The sequence below is a fragment of the Ochotona curzoniae genome, unplaced genomic scaffold, assembly GCF_017591425.1.
Source record: "Ochotona curzoniae isolate NIBS_2020 unplaced genomic scaffold, NIBS_Ocur_1.0 scaffold_3835, whole genome shotgun sequence".
NCBI lineage: Eukaryota > Metazoa > Chordata > Mammalia > Lagomorpha > Ochotonidae > Ochotona > Ochotona curzoniae.
Window position 1 is genome coordinate 8,114,523 of NW_024467114.1, and position 23,486 is coordinate 8,138,008.

At 45.1% G+C, this 23,486-nt stretch overlaps 1 protein-coding gene and 1 long non-coding RNA gene across 2 annotated transcripts in view; one reads left to right on the forward strand and one right to left on the reverse strand.

Annotated features, from left to right (window-relative positions):
- The window catches only part of CDK14 (cyclin dependent kinase 14), a 440,392-nt gene that overhangs the window by 371,643 nt on the left and 45,263 nt on the right, over nucleotides 1-23,486 (forward strand). The window lies entirely within an intron of this gene.
- Nucleotides 5,533-12,737, reverse strand: LOC121145753. Its single transcript, XR_005882078.1, has 3 exons — nucleotides 12,433-12,737; nucleotides 8,076-8,202; nucleotides 5,533-5,724 (listed from the first exon to the last, which is right to left on the reverse strand). It is a non-coding gene; the product is annotated as an uncharacterized LOC121145753 (long non-coding RNA).

A 23,486-nucleotide genomic window follows, 5' to 3' on the forward strand; every position in this document is an offset into this window, starting at 1 on the left:
AGACCAAGGCCCTCTGGAGATTTCCATCTATCTAATCCATGTTAAAATATATACGTATATTTCAGAATATGACTATATCACATCTTGGTGCACCGCTGAAATTTTAACCTCTGATTTTTTTTTTCTTAAAGGAGAAATCCTTCAGTTTCTTGACTACCCAGATATCAGTTAGTGTAGAATTTAATATTCTACCATAAAGTCAACCATTTGCAGTAGCCTTCTTCCCAAGCAAAACTGAAATGATGCCTGGCAATTTGTCAAAGGAACACTGTGGCAAAACCAACACAACATTAACAACCGTGCTCAGCCTCAGCTCCAGGTGTATTGTACAGTGGCTTAAAAGGGGCTTTAGCCTCTTGCTATACAGATGCCATCAGAATATTCTTTCCTTTTGATAGGAAACACTTAATGATGTCACTCATCTTTTACACAGAGACCTCATCTTGTTCTAAGTCACAGATGCCGCAGCTGCAGGTCATGCTGGATGAACAAGAAAAGATGCTTACCTACCATATACATTCCAGTTAAAACATATATTTTTAAAATGTCTTCACCTTGAGTTTCTCTTTCCCCTTAAATATGGAGGCATTTTGTGCAGTAGTTACTAAATAGCCATGGTTTGTTTTATTGGACAGCCTCAGACTCCTGTCTGCGTGAATAGGAATCTTAAAACCTGCCGGCCCAAACACCAGTGCAAAAGCCATTCCATTCTGTATTCAGCATAAAAAGCTTAACACTAAGCTACTGCATATAGTTGTCAAGATAGACTGTGTTAGTTCTGTCAGATCTGAAAATTTAAATGTCATTGTGAATACAATCATCTGCTCATTTGGGAATCTGATCGTGTGGTCCAAATGATGAACTTGGAGGGGGGAAAAATGTTGTTCATAAAATTCCAGTTGAAATGGTTCAGCAAAAGGGAGGGGTTTTTATTCTTCCACAGCAACTCAATGTGTTAACAGCTGACAAGTTGATTAGAAAATTCAACTGTTACACTATTTTGAGTAAAAATATTATTGGGTTATTTTTTAATGGAAGACTTGAGGGTGGTCGTCTATGGGTGAGTTCCCTAGTCTTCAGATGGCATTAAGGAGAAGCCTGGTAGCTCTGGAGATGGCATGTGTGCTATGAGAGGGGAAAGGTGTGGCTTGTATAAGCCTGCCCTCATCACCCACCTCTGTCCTGTCTCTGACCTCAGTTTAGCCCATGTGCTCTGCCTTCACAGGGCGTTCCCTGCTTTGCGGGCTTGATTTGTCTCCTCGCCACAGACCAAACCTGTCTCTGCTGGGAATACACATCCTGACGTTTTCAGGCACTGTGTTGAACTTCACACAAGGCTTCTGGACTTGAATGGCCAGATGTTGCATGTATCACCTTCAGGTTTATGAGTTCCCCTTAGATTAAGTCCCTGTATTCCAAAGACGATACGTGGCATCTCTTAGTAGAGTATAAGTTGGCTTTTGGACCAAAAGTCCAGGCATTGTGGCTCTGCAGGTGAGTCGGCCACATGGCGATGCCTTCATCCATACAGCAGCACTGGGTGAAGTCCTGGTGATTCGATGTTTGCTGCCTTCCTTCCTGTTAATGTGTCTGGGCGGGAGCAGAGCATGAACCAAATACTTGGATTCCATCACCTTCATGGGATGTTGGGATTGGATTCCCATCACCCTCGTGGGATGTTGGGATGGGTGCCTGCTCCCTGCCCTCTCTTCTCTCTCTGTCCCTCCCATCTCCATACCAAATATCTTTTTAATCAAAGTAACACTAAAAAGTATGAGAACTGTTGCTCTACATCAGTACATAAACTCTAAGATACCAATTATATGGATAAGATTTTGCTGTTTGAGGACATTATTATTCAATAGAAAAATGTGCTCATGTAACATTAGTCCCGTTCTATCAGTTTAAGATCAGAATTTTTCTGGAGTGTAATAAATTGTCGTGTTTGTACAGGTGCCATCATAGAATTACAGGTGGCAGGGGGGAGGCGACATCACTTGCTGCCCCTGCAGGTACATGTTCACTGGAAGCTAGAATCAAGAGGGGCTTCCGCTGTGGGACTCACGCACTCCATGGCAGGTCTGAGCATTCCATGTGGCAGCTTCGCTACAGACTACTGCCTGTTTGTTTTCCATTGTTTGACCTTGGAGAGAGAGAGAGAGACTCTGACCACAGGAAACTAAGCTTTCAGGTCATTTTGCATAGCTTGATTACAGGACTTGAGTTCCTTGCAGCAGAGCCCTGGCTGACACAGCGCAAACGTGCCCAGCTGTGATATAAAAGCACTTAGAAATCTAGGTGCATTTTGGAGTGCAGAATCCAAAATCACTATTTAACATGAGCAGCAGTCTGATTAGCATTGTGATTAACAAAGCCAGCGCATAGAGGTGTATCCTCCAGCCAACCCCTAATGGGGACATCCTTTTTAACCCTGGTACATTTGTTAGTCTGAGAACCTACAGAGTGTACTATTCACTAAGCCACAGCTGTATTAGGATTTCACCTCTTTTTTTGCCTTTTTCTCCTGATCCAGAAGTCCCTTCAGCATGCATTACATTGCTTTTAGTTGGCTTGTCTCCTTTGTCTCCTCTGGTCAGTGATCAATTTTCGGTCAGTTCTTGTTTTTCATGATCTAGATGCTTTGAAGAGTGCTATTCAGATATTTGGTAGTACCTCCTTCCTGGTATGTTTCTAATGCTTAGATGGGATTGTGGATTTGAGGAAGAATTCCACTAGGGTTAAGTGTTCTCATCACATCGTGTCTGTAAGGACGTGATTTCCTCATTGATTGCTTGGTTAAGACAGATGAGCTCTTAAAGCCCAATTTGGCAACCAGGAGGTCAAATAAGAGAAACTAGAGATTTGGGACAGTTTCTTAGTGAAGTGGAAAGAAGTCAAGGTGGTTATGGATGTGAGGACAAAGCTACTCGATGTCAGAATCAGCAGAAACGAAGTGAGAGAGGGAAAACGCGGAGCCAGAAATTGGGTGTGGACCCTGCACTGGAAGGGTCTGCATTAGCAGGAAGCTGAAGTCAGAGCCAGATCCAGGGGTCAAACCCATGTGCTCAAGGATGCGACAAGCATCCTAATTAGCCTGTTAAACATTGGGTCAAACAGCCACACCAGCAAGTATTTTGTTGTGCGTCTAACATACTGGTTTGCAGTAGACCATCATGGAGAAGACAGTACATGTGTAGCTTCTCAACGGCTGTGATTTAGGGATACCAATAAAATCATTTAAACTTTGAGATGAAAGAAATACAGTAGAAGTTTACATGAAGCTATCATTATAAGACAGATGATAATTTCGCCAGAGGAGCTGGTAGTAATTTTCCAGAAGATATTTTGAGCAGAGGAGGAATTGGATTTTTCCTGAGGACAAAAAGAAGGGTTTCTTACCAAGAGCAAAGGTGAGTCACAAAGTTCAGCGTGCGTGGAGAGCAGTCTGGCAGAGCTGAGGGACCAGGACTAGGGGGAGTTTTTAAAGTAATTTAAAACTGGAAAAGTAATTTATAGCCAGATTTCAGAGGGACTTAAACGATATGGGAGAAAGTTTAGGTTTCAGAGAGATCACCCTTGGGGAAATATGTATGACTTCCTGACCAAGCACAGGAGAAATTAAAACATCTTAGAGCTGGAAGGTCCTTTCAGGAATCATCTGAAGAACTGTGACAGAAGATGTGGTATTTTTTTCCTTTACTTTGTACAGTACAATTAACTATATCTTGGAAATAAGAAACTATATGAAATTCCATTCCCATCTGTAGCTAATGTCATGTTAAAAATTGTAACTAACGCCTACTTTGTCTTTGGATGAGGACCTAGTCCTGCTGCATCCCATAGGTTTTGTGGTACTGTCATGGGGACAGTTCCTATGTCAACATGCATGCAGTGTGGTTACCAAAAACCGTATGTTAATGCCTTATCTTATTGAAGAGTATTCTTGCTTTGCTCTCGTATCTGTGTAAAGTGAGTATCCTTGATTTAACTTGTGTGAATATGGAGAATTTCATGTCAAGATACGTTACACCATTTAAGGGAAATGCAAAAGAACAATGGCTCCTTAAATGCAGTAACTAATTCTCCATGCTAAAAATTTAAGTCCATTTTCAAAATTGAAAGAGATAATTGAGTATCTTCTTGCCTTCCTGGATACTCAGCATTTGGTGTGCAGAGGTTGGTTTGTTCATTTTTTAAATATGAAGGCTGATGTCTGTGAACTTTAAGTCCAGTTTTTCCTGAACCCAAATAAACTGTGGGATATTTGACCATCCTAAGGTGTGTAGCCAAAATTTATAAGCAATTTAATGTTTAGTAATTTGGGAACTTTTAAGGGAAGAATGAACAATATTGTGATAGCTCATGTAAGACAGATTAAGCATAAACTATTAAGAGTTTTTAAAAACCCACTTACATTAAAAAAAAAAAAACAAACCTTAAGAAGAATCACACATACCAAACCAGTTGCAATGCAGAAATCTTGAATATTACTGTTAGAAGCAAGAAACTTGGCTGAGTCGCAGGCCTCTGTCTTGGTAGGCACTGTCATTCCAGCCCTTCTCGACGGGGCGGGCCCGGCCTCTTGGATTCTCTCTCATTTCCAGATTCTCCCCCTTAGACACATGATGAAGAATCTGCAAACTAGCTCAACTCATTTTGCAACTACAGGGCAATTCTATAAGTTAACATGTTAACTATTTTCTATCACACCCTAAGAAGCACTGAAAAATTAGCACTAGAAATAGTGGCAATGAGATACTTACAGACAGCAGGAAAACGTGATCTAGCCAAAAGCAAAGAGAAAAGCTAAGAGAATTGTGTCAGCCTAAGAACTCGTGCTTCAAGTTTGTTTTTTTGGTTTTTTGGGGGGGGGTTCTTTTTTTTTTTTTTAATCTGCTGCTTATCTCAGTGGATTTTTTTTTCAAAAGGCTGTCCTTTGGAGTTTCTTAACAAAGCAGCATGTCCTGTTAATGCCAAGATGAACTTGTCTGTGTGATTGTGGGCTGACTGCCGACGCTGCACAGGAGCCCTGGTTGCTTTCCGGTCTGATCTAACCTGTCTCTAGCTTAGCAGCAGCACGTGGTGGCTGAAAACCTGAGAGAGAAGTGTCATCCTCACCTCAGATCACCTCCAACACCCTGCCGTGCCTGAGAGAATAAAACACAGCCCTGGCAGGTCCCACACCCACTTCTCAGGACTTGGAAAGTTTGTGACGGTCAGAGATTGCGGTCCTTGGCCACACCTCTGTCTTGTGAGACCTTGTTTGTTTGTACCTTTTATCTGTAATGCAGAGGAAAAATAAATTTGGGAAAGAATCAGATGTTAAGAAAATAGATATGTAGAAGGTTTTAAATTATATGGCCGAGTTTACTTCAAAATGCTCATGGGAATTACATTAACACAGCAGTTTGTTTTTGATGCCCATGCATAGGTTTTTCATAATGTGAGTTTTTCATGAACTTCTTGAAGACCTCCTGTTACAGCTTGAAATCTAAAGGCAAGGACTTTGCATAATACCATTTTCAAAATAGATAGGAACTCATATACATGTTTATTTCTGCTGACAGTTGGTTTCATTTTTAATTCACTTTCACATTGCTTGTGACTCTTCATTCAGCCAGCTCTGCCTTTTAGACTCTTTTTAATTGAGGTTTCCAGTTTTCACCTTCAGTGCCTCTCTGCACTTGAAATGCTCCCAAGGAGGAGCAGGAGAAAGCCGCCGGGCTGGGAGTTGGGGCAGCAAAAAGGCAGAGGGAGGAAAAGGGGGTGAGACTGGAATGAATACCTCACTTGTTGGCTTTTAGCACAATTACCACACCTTAGGAAATATGCACAGAATAGTTAATTACAAACAAATGAGGTCTTTTTAATGGTGGTGGCAGGCCAGGAATCTGACAGTCAGGGCTGTGAAAGATGCTGAATTGTAAGGCTGGTCTCTGTGGCAGGCCACACAGAACAGATAGCTGGGCAAGGGGAGCCTCTAACCCAGGGCCACACATAACATTTGCATACTTGTCCTGAAAAGGGGGTTTAAGCCAAAGAAAGGGGGAGATTTCAGTGTTGTCAGTCAGGCTTTGTCGGGTGAGAGCAGAAGCAAATCACGGCAGAGGTCCCTTCTCAAAGCTGTCGCCTTGGCCTTGAGGTTGTCCCAGCCAGACTTAGGTCCGGGGGGCTGCTTGCACACCGTTGTCCGCCTGAAGATCTTTCAGCACCAGAGGGCTCCAAGTCTCCCCCTTTACCAGCACAAAGGAAGGGAATTGTGTGGCGAAAGTGACTGGGTTACAAACCCAGCCCAAGCATCCTTTGTTCTTGTACAAAAATACTCTGAAGCCTCAGGTTGACTTTTGGAGGCAGATCGAGTCTTTGCAGGCTGGAAAACAGGTAAAACTCACCTGTACTCGTGTTGTTCTTTGCAAGTTCAAAGAAGGCCTCCTCTCACCCTCCCCACTCTGCCCCCAAATGAGGACTCAAAAACTGTAACACACACACACTTGATACAGCTTATTTTTGCTCCACTTCCTTACAGAATTTTCTGAGATTAAACTGTCTAGGTCTAAAATTAAGGCAATTTTTTTTCCAGATGTGTGCATTTCTGCATTGACCCACAGAGCCTTATCTTTTACCTGGCAATATGAGCCTCTATTCTAACCTGTGTCCGATATGCAAAGCCGTGCCTTCTGTTCTAAAACAGGATGTGCTGTGTAGTACGCGCTGGCCTCCCTCTCACCGAGGCTTTCTCATAGTCTGTGCGTTGACAGGAATGTGAATGTGCAGAACCTAGTTGTAGAAAAAGTTGTCTGATCTTGATGAAATTAGGCCTGGCTTCAAGATCACAAGTTGGATTGAGCCCGGGGAATGATACCTCTGTGATTCAGGGAGGTCTGGACTAAAAACTCTGAACTCTGAACTCTGAATGAATGAATGAATGAATGAATGAATGAATGAATGAATGAAGAGAGGAGAGGAGAGGAAAGGAGAGGAGATACACATTTACAAGGATTATATGTGCAATTGTAGTTCCCTTTTAAATTTGTGATCTTGCACAGTCCAAAGCCTTGGGCCCTCGCAGCAGCGTGGGAGATCAGGAACAAGCTCCTGGCCTCAGCTCAGCCCATCTCGGGCTGCCGTGGCCACCTGGGGAGTGAACCAGCTGATGGAAGCTCTCTCTGTCTCTCCTCCTCTCCACAAACCTGATCTGCCTTTACAATAAAAATAAGTAATCTTTTAAAAAAATCATTATCTTCCACATGAAGCTTAATGCTTCAAAATGTGACATATTAATAGATCTGTTGGAATGTATATGACTCAGAACATACAAACTGAACACACCCAGTAATTGATCAAGTGGGATGTTACAACAAAAATCTGACAGAAAAGGTTGGAAAAAACTGTGTATTTCTATGTGGTAACTAAGTTAACTTGAGGTTTGTTTTCAATCAAAAAGACATTGCTTTATTATATTTTTTCTCATTTTTTAACGACCATTTTGCTAGATTTCTGGCTCATTTCAGAATCTTCAAAAAGACCCCACTGTAGATGGCAAAAATAAAAGCAAGGAATGAGAAATGTGTTTGTGTCAGTCTGGAAGAAGAGGACATGTTTCAAAATAAAGGCCAAACTTGTGTGTAAAGAAAGGGAAAGCTTTGAAATTTGCAGGAGCCAGCTTCTGAGAGCTGGGAGAGTAATTAGGAAAGCTTTTGTGGGGTGAGGGTAGTGGTCTCGGGGGCCTGCCCTGCTGTTACAGCGCTGCTGGGGATGGATCCTGATGGGCCGGGAGCTGAAGTGTTGGCAGTGGCCACATCGAGGCTCTCTGAAGTTATAAACAAGGGGTAAAACGGTGCCTGCGACTTTGCTAAACACATAATTTTTGTGTTGCGGTTGAGACGCTTGTCTTGGATCTAAGTGAACTCGGCCTTGCTGGAAGGGTTGTCTCTCTCTCCCTGGCCCTGCGTTTCTCCCTGTGAGAAGCGTGTCTGATTTGGGGGGACTTGAATGTGCCTCTTTGTTGCTGAGCTTGTCAAGCACAGCGCTGTGATCTCTCTCCCACCGGGAAGGTCAGGCGGCTGGGGGCCAACCTGTTCTCTGCAGTGGACCCTCGGGTCTGTCCCTGGTGCCTGACAGCCGCTCGGTCAGCTGTCTGTGTGGCCTCGGCCCCGTGCTGTTCAGGGGCATACTTTCCAGGAAGAAGGTAGTGTGTGTAGCCTACGTGGGGGAAAGATAGGATCTTTTTAAAGAAAGAACTGACCTTTGGATGTTAATATTTATCTAAAAGGCAAATTTAACTTTCTAGGAACATATTTACAGACTAAGGAAGTTAACAGCATGCACTTTGTGCACACACACACACACACACACACACTCACACACTCACACACTCACACCAAGATAAGGCTTTGCTCATGAGCTGTACTTCTAAAGACACATGTTTTTCTTTAATTAGAGCAATAAAATTATGAAGTGTGGGACTGTCTCGATAGTAGACTTGTGGAAGTAGGAGTCTTTTGTTCGCTTAGATTTCAGTTTCGTATATTTTGATCAGAGGTATGTATAAAGCCTGAAGAAATTTGTGCTGTGCTGAGCTGCACTTCAGTGCTCTCCAGACAATTGAGCTAATTAAATCTTTACCAACATTAACACAACTCTGGCATTCCTGGGACGGCGGATAATTATTGCATGAACATGGCGAGCTTAAACTAAACAGATGAAAATAGAGTTCTGGGGAATGGCTATTGAGTTTATGCTTTATTCATCTTTTGATAAGGTGTAATTAAAACTGCCTCTCCTCATTGTGCTGAGAATGAATGCGCTGGTTTTCTTAGTGAAAAGCAAATTATTCACTTGAGCCATGGTTCAATAATCAAAGCGTTTGGAAAGTTTTAGGTTGTAGTGTAGCTGTGGGGGTATAATTGCTGCAGTTCTGTACGAAGGCTTTATCTTTTTTTTATTACTTTCCCTTATTTATTTTTATAGAAGGAAATTTGTAAAAGCCCAGTTTGTGATTCGGTGTGGAAGTGCATATGTTTGCAGCCTTGTTAGAGGTTTACTGTGGTTCGGATTTTTTCCCCCTAAGGTATATTTCTTAGGATTTCTTGCTAAAATGAAAGGTGACAAGGGACACACATTTAAGTCAAGGGTATTGGAGATGGACTGTTTTTAAGTCCGTGCAGAATGTTCAGTCAAACCTTTAAAACCCGTGGCTGTCAGTGAACTGAGTCAGTCGTCCTGTGAGTGGAAAAGTCGCAGAGCTTCGAGTTCTTTCTGCAAGTACGTGTTGGCAAACATTGCGTTTTGTGTTTCGGTTTTTATAATTGGCCAAAAATGTTGTCTGTCTGTTTTTTTCAGTTGGGGGGAGAGTTTCTTTCCTCATATTGGTGACATTTTATGACATGAGTAGATCTTATAATTAATAACAGCTTCTGATCACATTTACCATGATTACATTTATCATGATTACACTGTCATTACTGTGGCCTCTTCTTTTTTCCTTCTGTTTTCTTACTATTGTTTTAAATAAGATGGTGAGGATATGGGATATTTTCTGGAGCCCAAACAAAAGTAAAACTGGGCCTTGGCAATAGACTGGAAAAAAAAAGACCCACACAGGAGGTGTGGCCTCTCGTCTCCTTCTTTTTCGTCACCTTCTGTCTGGTCCTCCCTGCTTCTCTGTCTCCTGCGGTGGGAACCAGGATGGTGCATGCCGTGATTTGTGATAGAATCACACAGTAATTGTCACTGTAGGTCAGCAGCTCCCACTGCCTACAAGGGCGCTTGGTCCTCCTAGGTGAAGGGACCCAGCCCTGCATCTGCACCCTCCGAGCTCCGTCAGGTGGTGACCAAGGGAAGGACCTGCAGGGTGGGCAGCTGCTCTTCCATCTGGATCAAGTCGTTGACTGCAGTGTGTTTAACACACTTGGTGGCCGGGACTGTCTGCCTAGCTGACTAGAAAGAATATTTCTGAAGTGAAATAGACTAAGTGTGAGAGAAAAGCATCTGAGACAGAACGAAGGTCTGTGTCACAGTGGGTTAAGCTGTCCCTTGATTGAGTCTCTGGCATCCATAGCTGAGCACGACTCAGGTTTGAGTGCTGGCTGCCCTGCTTCCTGTACAGCTTCCTGCCAGCGTAGCAGATCAAGCCCAAATGCTAAGGGCCCCTGCCCCCCACATAAGACACCAGGAAGGATTCACACACACTCTCTCTTATTTTTCAAATGAAAAAATCCGTTTCAAAGTGTCTGAGGCACTCACATGTGTAAGTCAGAAATCAGTACTGTTTAGTGAAATTGGCGTTCCAGCCCTGCATGTGTGTGTAACCTGTGCTGAGTATGTAATGAAATGCATTTCTTACAGGGAGTTGTGGCCAAAACAAGTTTCAAAGCTGTGGCTGCTCCTCAGATCCCCGGCAAGGCTTCTCCTGGGAGGCAGGCTGGAGGGGAGGGGAAGACTGGGCAGGGTTCCAGCCCCTTCCCTCTCCCCATCACAGTCGCTGCACTTTGATCTGCTTTCCACTTTAGGTTTCCGCCTCTGATACTCTTTAAACAAAGGATGCAGTGACCAAAAAGCTGAAATAAATGATTCCCCAGGTTCCTTCTTGGGAATTTTAGGGCTAAGGGCAGTTGTCACTGGGACCAGACCAAGCATCGTTTCTGATTTTCTGTATGAGAGGCAGCTTGGGACCCATCCGGCCCTCATGGTTTAGCTTTTGTTCTTCCTTTTTTTCTTTTCCTCCCTCCCTTTCTCCCTCCTTTCCTTCCTTCCTTCCTTCCTTCCACCAAAACTCAGCTTCCCTACTTAATCCCATAAAAATCTCTTAGATTTAGCACATAGTAAGGGCAACACTAAATCTGGTGGATTTTAAACAACCTGACAATTTACGAAGAAAAGCAGTGAATCCTGCCTGCATATTTTGCTGCTTTTGTTCCTTAGGGAACAATGAAGAGCAGAAGTGAGCAGTGGCAACTGAGCCTCGAGGCTCTGGGCACCCTCCTGTGCTTGAATGATGCCCTTGGACCAGTGAGACTCTGGAGAAGAGACCATCTTCTTAATGGAAATAGTGAAGAGCAAAAGCCAAGCAAGAAAGCCAGCTGACTTCCCTCACAGTGTACTTTATATGTCTTCTTTTGGAAGGCTGAAATACATTTAGCAATGGTTTTTTTGTTTTGCTTTTGGTTTTGGTGTTTTGGCCTTGACATTCTCTGAAGGTATTTGTGTGACCGTGGCTGTCCTTGATACCAGGAACTTGGGTTAAATTCTTTTGTTTAATTATGAGTTTTGTTGTGCCTATAAACAAAAAGATATGAAGTGATTATCAGAGCCTTTATTCTGACCTATGTTAATGAGCCTTTTGTTAGGCATCTAGTAGGTTAACATCAGTCCTGTTGGCAGCTGTCCTGGACTTGGGAAGTGGTGAAGAGTGGAAGATGCTAGCTTTAGTTTATACTGGTAGCCCTGGCTTTGAGTCTGTGGTATTCTCCTTAGCCACTCCGTGGCCTGCGCTAGGTCAACGTTCCTAGTGCTCTGTTTTCCCAATCAGGATTTAAAGCAGGAATAGTGGCTATCTCATTAGTGTGCTGGGAAGACTTCATTGGAAGAGGAACGTATTTTGGACATGCTTGTGTTGTCCATAGTGAGAGCTCAACAACTGCTGTGAAATCTAGATTTTATGAAATTTCTGATAAATGAAAAATAGAGATTTATTTGAGATTGTCTTTGGCAACTGTTTTTGTTTTTCATTTTCTTTTTTTTTAAGCACAAGGCAAGGTTAGACGTGATGCGGCATATGACGTGGAAAAGAAAGTCACACTTTAGTCTGGCCTGAGTTATCAGGGGGATGAAGAACAGGGATTAGTGGCAGTGGACAGTGAGAGACAGAGACAGCACCAGAACTCCATGCACTAGTACAACCCGAGGTGACCACAGCAGCCAGTGCTGAGCCAGGCCAACCCTGGGCCTGAGCCAGGAGCCGGAGCGCAAGCTGTGTCTCCTATGTAGGCAGCCAGTACCAAACTGCATGGGTCGTCTGTTGTCTCCCAGGTTGGGCATTAGCAAGAAGTTGGAATCAGAAGTGGAGCCAGGACTCAGAGCCCATCAAAGCACTCTGATGTGAGACGTGGGTGCCTTAACTGCTAGGCCAGACCTTGTCCGTCAGTCCTCCCTCCCTCCCTTTCTTCCTTCTTTCCTCTCTCCCTCCCTCCCTCCCCTTTTCCCTTCCTTCCTCCCTCCCTTCCCTCCCTTCTCTCCTTTACTTATTTTAATTGCCAGCCCTGAGGCTGAGAAAGCATGGCTTTTGCCTCTTTGTTGTTTATCTTATGGGAATGGAAAAGAAAAATGAAACATTTCTTGTAACCATGATTCCATCCGAAATGTCAAATGTAAAAATAACCCAAAGGGGTCTTTTGTTGGAAGAATTGGTGAGAGGGTGGTATGTGTACTCACCATCTTTCCCCCAGTAGGCCGTAGTACCTCAAATCAAAACCCCACCTGGTCCACAGCATATAGCACAACAGTGAACAATGATGTGTGGTGCTTGCATAGAGTTACCAGGGAACCAAAACTATAAAAGGAAAAGTGTGTGATTTTTCAGGAAAAAATAATAATAAATGGCTCAGATAAATCCAATTTATGAGAAAAGTCAGCAAGCATTTCTTAGTTGCAGAGAGATGCGGTGAAAGAGGTGAAGAGCTGTGTCAGACATGGTCCCTGTCGTGGGGCAGTTGACAGAGCACTTGGTGATGTAACATGCAGATGATCAGCTCGAGATGAAATGTGAAGAGCACTCTGTGACATAAACCTCCTGGAATGTCATCAAAACAGAGCAGGGACAGGCCGCCTAGTGTCCGGGAACCCTTTGGAGCAGAGGTTGAACTTGAAGACCAAATGGGATGGGCTCCAGGGAGGGTCATTGAGAGGCTGGGAAGTCCTGGATATGTCCGAAGCTGGACCAGCAGAGAACCAGCTCACCCCAGGGTGAGTGCGTGAGTTCCAGCAGACAGGGAAGAGGGGGACCCAGCACTGCCCAGGGCAGACGCAGGCTGCTTTCTCCCTGACCGCTTTTCTAGACAGTTGTACCACGTCATATTGCACAGCAGCGAAGTGAAAACTGCAGCAACAGTGACAGCCTCTCTCCCAAGTGCTACTAGAGTGTCAGCACACGGAGCGTTCCTCGCAAAGCATCTCGCCCCTTGCTTCCGCCAGCCCTCAGGGGAGGCGTCCTTGTCCTCATTTTGCGGAGGAGGAGACCTCCACGAGAGCTGTGCCTTCATGTCCCCGGGGGGCCCACAGCTAAGGAGTGAAGCTCCACGCGTCAGTTAGTCCTTTGTCATCCCGGTGAGCTAACTGCTGCTGGTCTCCTGGCTCTCACAGGAAGCCTGCTTTGTCACTCAGCCTGTGCACTGATTCAGCTGCCAATGTCTAGGGGAACTTGGCTACCGCCAGAGAGAAAATTAGAGATTCAGGAAACACAGTTGCCCTCCAAACCCGGTCCAAATTGAGCTAATTAATCTGTAACTTGAACACCCTAAAGGCCCTATTTAAACACAGTTTCACCGCTAGTAAAAAGCGCCAGGAATCTTGATTAAAATGGAATTCAGTCAGAAATAAAAAGTGTACCTGTGCCTTTAATCGAAAATTCTTGACATGAAAATGCAGCTCAAGTGTCATTGTTCCATTTGGCTCCTCAAATATGTATTGCAGTTACTAATAAAATAGTAATGTTCTAGGTAAGTTTCATGAAGGCAACCATTGGTCTGAGCACATCAGAGATTCTGCATCAGCATTTTTATTTTGAAACACAAGCTTGGCATGCAATCAGGACAGACCATATTCAAATGATAATGGCGTTGCCAATGCTGAATTCCTCACATGAGCTTGTTCATGTAGTCTCCAGCAGCAGGAGATGTAGACAGCCCTCTTTTAGCTTGGTAGCGGGGAGAAGGGACACAGGAATCAAGGCATTTAGTTTGAGGATTTACTGTTTGAGCCCCTGCTTCACTGTTGGTCACACCCTTTGGCATAGTCTAACAGTAAAAGTTGATTGTATTTCTTCCTTTTTTTAAAGATTTTTAAAAATTTTTATTGGAAAGTCATTTATACAGAGAGGAAGAGAGACAGAGAGGAAGATCTTCCATCTGCTGATTCACTCCCCAAGCGGCTGCAGTGGTTGGAGCTGAGCTGGCACAAAGCCAGGAACCAGGAGCCTCCTCCGGTTCTCCCACGTGGGTGCAGGGTCCCAAGGCTTTTGGCTGTCCTCCACTGCGTTCCCAGGCCACAAGCAGGGAGCTGGATGGGAAGCAGGGCCTCCAGGATTAGAATCGGTGCCCTATGGGATCCTGGCACATTCAAGGTGAGGACTTAGGCTGCTAGGCCACCATCCCAGGCCCTGGATTGCATTTCTTAAAACACAAACCAAGAATTGATCCAAGAATTTGGACCAAGAATTCCAGAATATCCAGTGCCCTTTTCAGCAGGTCCACAAAACGGTGTTAATCCATTTACAGGTTTCTGAGGCTTTAGAAGCAATTACCAGAAGGAAACAGTGGGAAGAATCAGAAGGTAAACATGGCGAGGAAAGATGGCTGAAGGCAAAACCATGAGCCTTTCGTGTCTGCCAGCAGACTTTGGGTTTCCTTCTAGCTAAACAGGTGCCAGGGAACAGGGAGAGGGGAAACGCTATTCCTAGCAGAGGCGGGAGCCGTGGGAGAGCTCCCAGGACTCTTGTTTCCGCCTTTGGTTAGCACTGGGGCTCACGGAGGAAAAGCCATGGGCGTTCGCTACACCCATACCAAGTGCTCTTCTAAATAAAAAGGCCCAGGGCTCCAGGGCTTCCTAAGGAAAAACCCTCGCCAGGAGAGGCAGGGGAAGGGCCACGTAATCTCTCGGTGTTTCGAGACTCCCATTGATGTGTGAAGGCCGTGTCGGTGCAGCAGCCACGACGCCGGGCGCTTGGTTCTTCAGACATACCATTTCAGAGGGCTGAAATTTAAATTAATAAACCCGTCAGGGCTGCATGCCGACATGACTTGAAAGTTAACTGGAATGTATTGATCTGCAGCCTGCAAGCTGTTCTGTGCCGCGCCGCACATAATAAAGCCAGCCGCTCTTTAAAGTTGCCAAAAAAAATTTTTTTTTAATTACCTCAAAAACTCTCTTTTACATCTTCAGGCAGCACTGTTGTTTGACCAGAACCTTCCAGGCTCCACCCATCCTCCCTCAAACTGGGTCATTAGTGACTGTTGTTGACAAAAGGAGTAGCTAAAATAGCATTTCTAATCGTGCTCAATTTTTTTGCGTGAGTGGAGGGACAGTGGGGCGATGGCTGGCCCGTGGTCACTCGCCTGCCCCTGTTCAGGGGGAAGTTCAGTGGAAAGCCATGACTAAAGGATAGTTTTCAAAGGTGGGAGTGTAGCTGGAAACCCCTCATGTCTTTACGAACTTCTTAAGGCTCTGCTCTCCCCCATCCCCCAGTTCCCCAGTGAGGACCCATTTCAGTTTTTCCACTAGATGCTTTGTCCTGAAGAGTGGCCCATGTGGTGAATCCGAGTCCTTCCTGTCCTGTGTCCTAATTGCTTTTGCAGCTGTAAGGCGTTTCCCTGTGCGCACGAGGAGCACGTGGGCCGTTGCCCGCCCTTGGCGTCCCGTGCGCGGTCAGCCATCCCTCTAACTTGTGGCACGCACGTTTCCCACCATTCTCTGTCTTCTTTCGCCGCCTCCATTTTTCTTTGAATGCGTACATATCAGTGAGCGTTTCTCTCCCTCCAGCCTTAAAAATAGTATTTTATTTCCCCAATTTTGACTGGGCTTTTCCAAGGATGTGTCTGGAATGTGCATACATTGTATTCAGACAGCTAGTTTGGCACAAATTTCTGATGTCACCTGTACATGACTTCCCTGTGCCCCCACCCCCACCCGGAGATCTCCCACTAGTTTTAGATATTTGCTACCTCAAAGAGGCAATTAGGACCTAAAGATTTGCCCTTTTATTTTTTTTTTTAAAGTGTGTGGTCTGTGTCCAAGGTAATTTTCCCTAGAAAATCTAGGTGATGCCAGTGGTAGCTACTTCCAGTATTTTCTAAAGGAAAACATCGGTGCTCCTGATTGCTTCCCAAGTTCTCACCGCATGAGAAACACTATCCAGTCCGGGACGAGCTGCGCTTGTAAACGCTCTCCCCGTCGGATCTTGGCATAGTCCTCTGGAGACTGAAGTTGTGGTGTCTCATTCACCCTCTCCTAGCTCCGAGTGCCTCATGCCGCCCGTCCTCTCCACGTAGCCACGCTGCCTGGCCGCAGCCAGCCTGTGCTGACGTTGGGATGGCTGGGATGACGTTGGATGGCCAACTTGCCTTCTCCAGTTGAGTCCCAGGATCCAAACGCACAGTGGATTGAGGAGGTACATGCATGATCCAGGGCGAAGCCAACGCTGAAGTTGCCGATATGATGCTAAATGACAGCGTCTAGTCTTCCAACCTGGGTTTTCTGATGATGTGTAGCATCAACATTGAGATCAGCAGCAGCAGCAAACCAGCCAGGAAAATAAAAAGAGGAGTGGGTGCCGGCCCAGCGGTTAAGACTGTACGTGGGCCTTGGCATCCCAGCGTGGAGTGCTTGGAGTCTCACCTCATTCGGGTCGGTTCTGGCTTCCTGCCCATGCGCACACTGGGAGCAGTGGAAGTGGCTCAGGGAGTTGGGTCCTTGCCACCCATATGGGAGACCAAAGTTGAGTTTCAGCCTTCTCGCTTTGGCCCGGTGCAGTGTGGCTATTGCACGTGGGCAGTGACCCAGCAAATGAAAGATCGTATCTCTCCCTCTCCCTCCCTCCCTCCCTCCCTCTCTCCGCTTTTTCTCTCTCCTTCTCCCCCTCTCTTTCCTTCTCTTCCTCCCTCCATTCCTCCCTCTGATTTTCAAATACACAGAGACATCGGATAAAAATTACATTCATACGAATAGATAGATGTGCACACATATACATGTAATCAGTATTTCTGGATTCTAAGTAATATGGAAATGATACAGTTAAGCTACACAATATGAAATAAAAATATATATTAAAGGATTATTTAGACTTGATAATTAGACTTGACTTCTGTAAGAATCCTCCATCTCCAGCCCCTTTAGTAGATATGATAATAGGTGCTTTGGTGAGTCTGTGAGCTCACGGTTCACACGGATGCTAGAAGGCAGAAATGGAGTGCCCTGTGTAGGTAAGGTTGTGTCTGACGTTTTAGACTGCAGAGTCAAGAGAGCCCACCCTTGATGGGGGGAACAGCAGCCATCAGTGGGTGCGGTCCGAACGCCGGGCGCTGTGGGCACTGCTGCCCAGGAACTGCCAGGATCCAGGAAGAGGGAGTGTGAATACGGCTACCGGTGAGCTGCCTTGCTACAAGAGTTTGTGTTTTGCATTTCCTTCATGTCACTGCAGGTCAGCAAAAACATTTTCAGTTCTTGCTGCTTGCTGGCATTTGTGGGAGATGATAGAGAGCTGCTACACGAGGCCTGTAGACTGGAACAGTGGCTGTTGAGGTTGCACTGTCGCTTATGACACTGACCTCCCAGCCTGGGGTGCTGGCTTGAGTCCTGGCTGGCCTGTTTCTAAATCAGTTCCCTGCTGATGTAGAAGCAGTAGAAGATGGCTCGGGATGGAGCTCCTGGTTCCTGGCTTTGGTCTGGCCCAGACTGGGCTGGTCTAGCCATTTGGGGAATACACCACTCAATGAAAAATATCTCTTTCTCTCTCTCTGCCTTTCAAATAAATACATAAATAACTCTTTTTAAAAAGGTACAAAAACCTGACTGCACCATATGAGAGAATTTACAGTAGAAGAGACTGAGTCCTATGTTGGAGGTTGATGATTTTTGAGTCTTTAGAATGGAAAAATAGTGTCAGCTGATCTTCAATAAGAATTTCTACGTAGCTTTTTGGGTTTTGCCTTCCGACCCTTCTGCCTTCTTGAAGAAAGAATCATTACAAGGGTATCTGCATGTAGCCCTTGAAGAGGGAAGTGTTAAGTAGACATGAGCGGTTATTTCAGTGGTAAGAAAAGTTGAGAAGTTCTTTATTTCAGAACATTTCTCTCTTTGTTGAAGTAAGTTGTTCACATTGGAAGCTACTTCAAGTTAAGTAAGCATCACTTGTAATAGCACACAATATGGCCTCATTCTTGGTCTTTCCTTTTTTATTTCCCCCCGCCTCCCCCCTCCACACACACACACACACACACACACACACACACACACACACACACACACACACACTCGTCCACATGCCCCCCCCACACACAGCCTCTCTCTTGTGCCCTGCCTCGTCCTGCTCGGACACACACAGGAGCCCTAGTGCACAGGCAAACTGCTGATGGCCTGTGAGTGACATTCTAAGAGTCCCTAGCAGTCCAGGCTCTCAGCATGCATAAAAAGTTAATACTCCATAACAAAAATATATGTTCCAATCCCAGTACCTTCCTAAGCACACTCTAACCTGGTAGCACTTTCAGGCTGGCTCGTGCTTGTTCTTGGCTTTGTATCTGTCTACAGATCTCTCCAGTCCACATCCTGTGAAAAATTAACCCATGGTGGATTTACACAGCTCACGTTGGATGCATTCACTGGTGAACACACTAATTTCCCCCTCTGGAGTAAGTCATGCCATGCAGGTGCATGCCCGTTGCCTGACACATTGTTTTATTCCGGGTCACTCTCTCCCTCCTCTTCATTGACCTTTGCATCCAGATCTGTAGGGGAGTAAATTGATTAATTCAGATTGTGGAGGATGACCATGTAGCGATTTCCTGCTCGGTTGCCGGGTAACAAGCCACCTTAGTTTTTTGTTGTTCTGTTTGTATTGTTTTTGTAAGGTCTTGTGGCAGGAGATTCAAAATTGTGCAGGGCCACAGCTACAGAGCAAGCAGCTTAAAGGGCTTTCGGGTTCTGAGTGTAAGGAGAATTGTCTCTGCTCAGCAGCCAAGGGGTAAATGTAGACCCTCTGTTAGACTCGAGACACTGACTCAGCTGACCAATTTCTAAATACGGAAAATGACAGCATCTTCTGGCCAGGAGGAAGTGGAAGGGACATTTGGTAATGCCAGGACATGATCCCTCCAGCTTGATTGCTGTCTACCAGAAAACATCTTGTGTTGAAAGTATAATTTTAAGTGCAGTTCTCCTTTCTGCATCTACTTTTTAAGTTAAAACCCTGGGTTGGGTGATTAGTCATCTGCTTAATGAACTCTGGCCTGTCAGTTTTTTGCTGCTGCTCTGAGATCTGTGCTTTCACGCAAGTTCGAACTGCAGTCGGTGAGCTCAGCCCAGGTGAGCCTGTGCAGCCCCTGCACTTGATGAATGCAGCCACCTTACTGTGTGTCTGCTTAGAGATAATAAACTCGTATCTTTTTCTAAAGAGCATTGGGATTTTATTTTGTATTCAGATACATCTGTCAATACATTTTTTAAGCACAAGACTGACATTTTTATTATGGCTTTATTAATGCAGAAAATATTTTTCTGTACGGAAGGGCACAGAAGTCAGCGTTACCATTTCCTGGCACTGTCCTGGTAAATGAAGCCAACCTAAGTTTTCTTTCATACACGTGTTTGTCAGTTCATGGAAAATGTGTTAGGAAAGATCCACCCATAGGTTTCCAGAAACTTGTGTACCAAAATGAACATGTCTTCTTAAGAGTTGCTTGTTTTGAAAGAGAGAGCAGAGAGAGTGAGATATCCCATTAGCTGCTTCACTCCCCAGATGGCTGCAATAGCCAGTTCTGACCTGGGTCAAAATCAGGAACTTCATCTGGAATTTGCACATGGGTAGCAGGGCGTCTTCCGCCGCTTGTCCCAGGCCATTGGCAGGGAGCTAGATCAGAAGGGGAGTGGCTGAGACATGAAGCAGTGCCCACTGGCCTGCTGACATCACTGGGCCACTTTGCTGTAACGCCAGCCCCTAGAACTTGTCTTCTGATTTCAGTTACCGTACTTTTTTTTATTGCAAAGTCAGGTATAGACAGGAGAGGCAGGAAGACCTTCCATCCGATGATGTACCCCGCAAGTGGCTGCAATGGTCAGAGCTGAGCTGAACGAAACCAGGAGCCAGGAGCCTCCTCCAGGCCTCCAGAGCATGTGCAGGGTCTCAGGGCCTTGGGGCATCCTCATCCGCCATCCCAGGCCACAAGCTGGGAGCTGGAAGAGGAAGCAGGGCCGCCTGGACCAGAAGCAGCACCCATATGAGATGCTGGCGTGTTCAAGGCAAGGACTTTAGCTGCCAGGCCACCACGGTGGGCCCTTGGCATACATTTTTTGAAGTGTCTTTGCTTGTGTTTCTTCATTTTTGTTTCTCTGGTTGCGTTCTCAAGTATTCATGTAAATGACGCATGTTGTGCTTTTAATAAAATCTGAACACTAATTTAACTGACTCCTTTTTTGGAGTTCTATATTTGGTTCCAAGAAGGCACTTCCGTTACTTGTCCCAACACCTCAGATGAGGAAAACTGCTTCCCTTGTCTCTGTGTATTCGCCTTGGGTGTGGGTTCACGCCCTAACAGACTCTTCTGGGAGCTAAATGTGTGCGCCGTGCGCTTGCTGAGGGGAAGCAAGGAGTCCCAGTTTTGCCTGCTTGTGAAGTGACGGTGTGACTCAAGAGAGAAGTGAAGGAAGCTAGAGGAGTGGGAATCAGGGCCAGCAGGAGGTGAAACAGCCCTTCTGCTGCAAAGATCCTAATGGGCTTAAACGCATGCATATGTAAAACCAAACCTCCGTGTGTGGGTTTAGCATATTCTGAAATGCAACCGGTAGTAGGCTGTGTTGGTTGTATAAAGCAGTCATACTTTCCTCATGTGGTTACAACTTCTCCATAACCCCACAGAAAAATTAGAGCTCTGCATTTGGACCACTTACTCATCCAGCATTTGTCCTGTGAGTTGTGGTATGGTCTTTGGTGTCCATAGATACATAGCAACAAGCAGCAAGCAAAGTGACTTAGATATGTCCTAAGTCAGAATCACCATCAGTAAAAATTCTTTTTTCCTCCTTTCAACCATTTTATCATGCAATCACAATCTTTTAATGTAAATCATTGTATTGAGAAGAATTCCATTATAATCCATTTTCAGATTCACTTGCATGTATCTTAGTAGCCGACAAATTTCAGTAACTATCAGACATGCTGGTTAATACTCTTCTCATTCATTTAATCATTTTTGATGCTGGTGTTGTATTTCATTCATAAGTCATGTGAAAATTGCTCCCAGAATTTTCCTGAAACAGCTTATACTTACCTTACATACAGGTTCACCTATTTTCTGTAATCTATAATTTAGCAAACACATATTCGACACTTTCTGTATGCTGTGTGCTGGAGCTGTACAGCTTAATTGGATAATATTATTATACCGAAGGAGCTAGAGGCATACAGGTGGACGTGCTGTTTTAATGGAGGTAGGAAACACGGTATCCCAAGTGTGGAAGTATGATACAGGAGAGAGTGGATAACAAGTCAGCAGATGCTCAGCGAAGCTTTTCACGTGAATGTGGGAAGTGTGGAAACGCCAGCCAACAGTTTTTAGGTAAATCCAAGCTGGGGTCCGAGAACCCACGGGCAGGACCGATGCACCCGTGTCACTGTCACGTGAGGACCTTGACCCTCTGCAGGGCGAGTGGGAACCTGAAGGTTGATCTGGCTGAAATCAAAGTCTCTCCTGGAAAGATACCGAGGCCAGGGCTGAAGAACCAACTAGAAGCCCTGGACAAAGGCTTGAATTCTAACGTTACTGTCAACCTGCTGTGGCTGACAGTAACTATGGCTGTGCCCTTGAGCAGGAGAAGCACATTAAGAAGGCACTGTGTTTCACATCACATTTATCACAGGACAGGAAGCTGATTACAGTGTATCCTGCGTCCAGTGTAAATGTTTAGGAAAGCATGAAAATGCCTCAGAAACAATTCTGGTTAACATTCTCATGTGTATGTGGGCGGGGGGAGGGGTTGTCTGTTTTTTGTCCCTGTCCTTTTGTTTTTTACAAAATTGAATTCATACTTACCCATAACTTTTAAAATCTGTTTACCACCTCCCCTGCTGCTTAGTACATATTGCATTTTTTCTCATGTCATCACTCTTCTGCAATATCATCTTTGATGGGATCTCCCTGTCTGAATGTGCCACAGCTATATTTAATCACCCAGTGAACACTGAAATAGTTTCCAATTCTGAACTGTTAGGATTCATGTTGGAATGAAAATCCCTGAATATAAAACTTTCCATATATTTCCTATTTTTTTCATGTATTCTTAATTGTTTCCTTAAAGGTAAAATTTCCAGAAATATTGATTCAAAAAAAAATACGATCAGTGCTCACTTCGGCAGCACATATACTAAAAAAAAATACAATCAAGACAACAAGTGTGGATAAGTAAGGTTGGTAATATACGCATATTGCCACTTTAAAAAATATTTTAGAAAAATGAATACGGTATGAGGGTAAGGCCTAGCTGTGAGACGTGTGAGCAGCAGTTCAGCCTACCACTAAAGGCACGGCTTGGTCAGCTGACTTGGGTTCAAATCCTTGCCCCCCTTGCTGTGTTGCTTCAGTCAAATAAGTTCATCTCTCTGCCTTGATTTTTTCCAGTATAATGAACTAATTTGCGTGAAGCAGAGCAGTGTGTAACACATAACAGCTGATGTCACTGAGTTGTGTGTACATATATATGCCAGTAATTCAGCCTTAAAGGACAGAGAGCCTAGGTATTAAGCTAATGAAAGAAAAGACTCAGAGAGAGAAGTCTTTGCTGAATCAAGACTCGGTGACTACTTGGCCATGTTGGTCAAAGGAAAGAGATTTTTTTTTTAATTAGTTTTTGAAGCCTACTGGAGTGGCTGTTTCTGAAGTAGAGATGACCTCTGGTTTGGCCCACCTGAAGTGGCCAGTGTCAGGCTGATGCCTTCAGCACAGGGCAGGGGCTAAGGAAGGGACTGTCCTTTCAGGAATGAGATGAAGTGACTAGTTGGCATGAAAGTGGGTGGCTGCTCAGGAAAAGGGAGAGTTGAGTGAGCAGGGTTCGGCATCCGGGACTGCAAGAGGTGTAGTAAAGGCAGGGACTGGCACACAGGAGGAAAGGCCCCCAAGGAACTGAGACAACACCAGCGCAGATCCAAATAGTAGAAACTGCAAGGATGAATGTCGCAAAGGAGAGATCAGTCACAAAGTCGCCGGCGGGAAGCTCAGATGGGTGGGAAGCAAAGACCATTGCACATCCTAGAGCAGAGCTAAGTCGGGCAGGTGTTGCGTGCGCCGCAGCAGGTAGGATGCTGCTTGGGGCACACAGATGCCAGGGCCTGGGTTTGGGCCTGATGCCATGCACCTTCTTGCTAACGCCCACCATGGATGGCAGCAGAAGATGGGCTCAAGTTCTTGGGTCCATGCCACCCACATGGGAGACCAAGAGGGAATTCCTAACGCCTGACTCCGACTTGGCCCAGTCGTTGTTGTGGGCAATGGGGGAGGGAAGCAGCA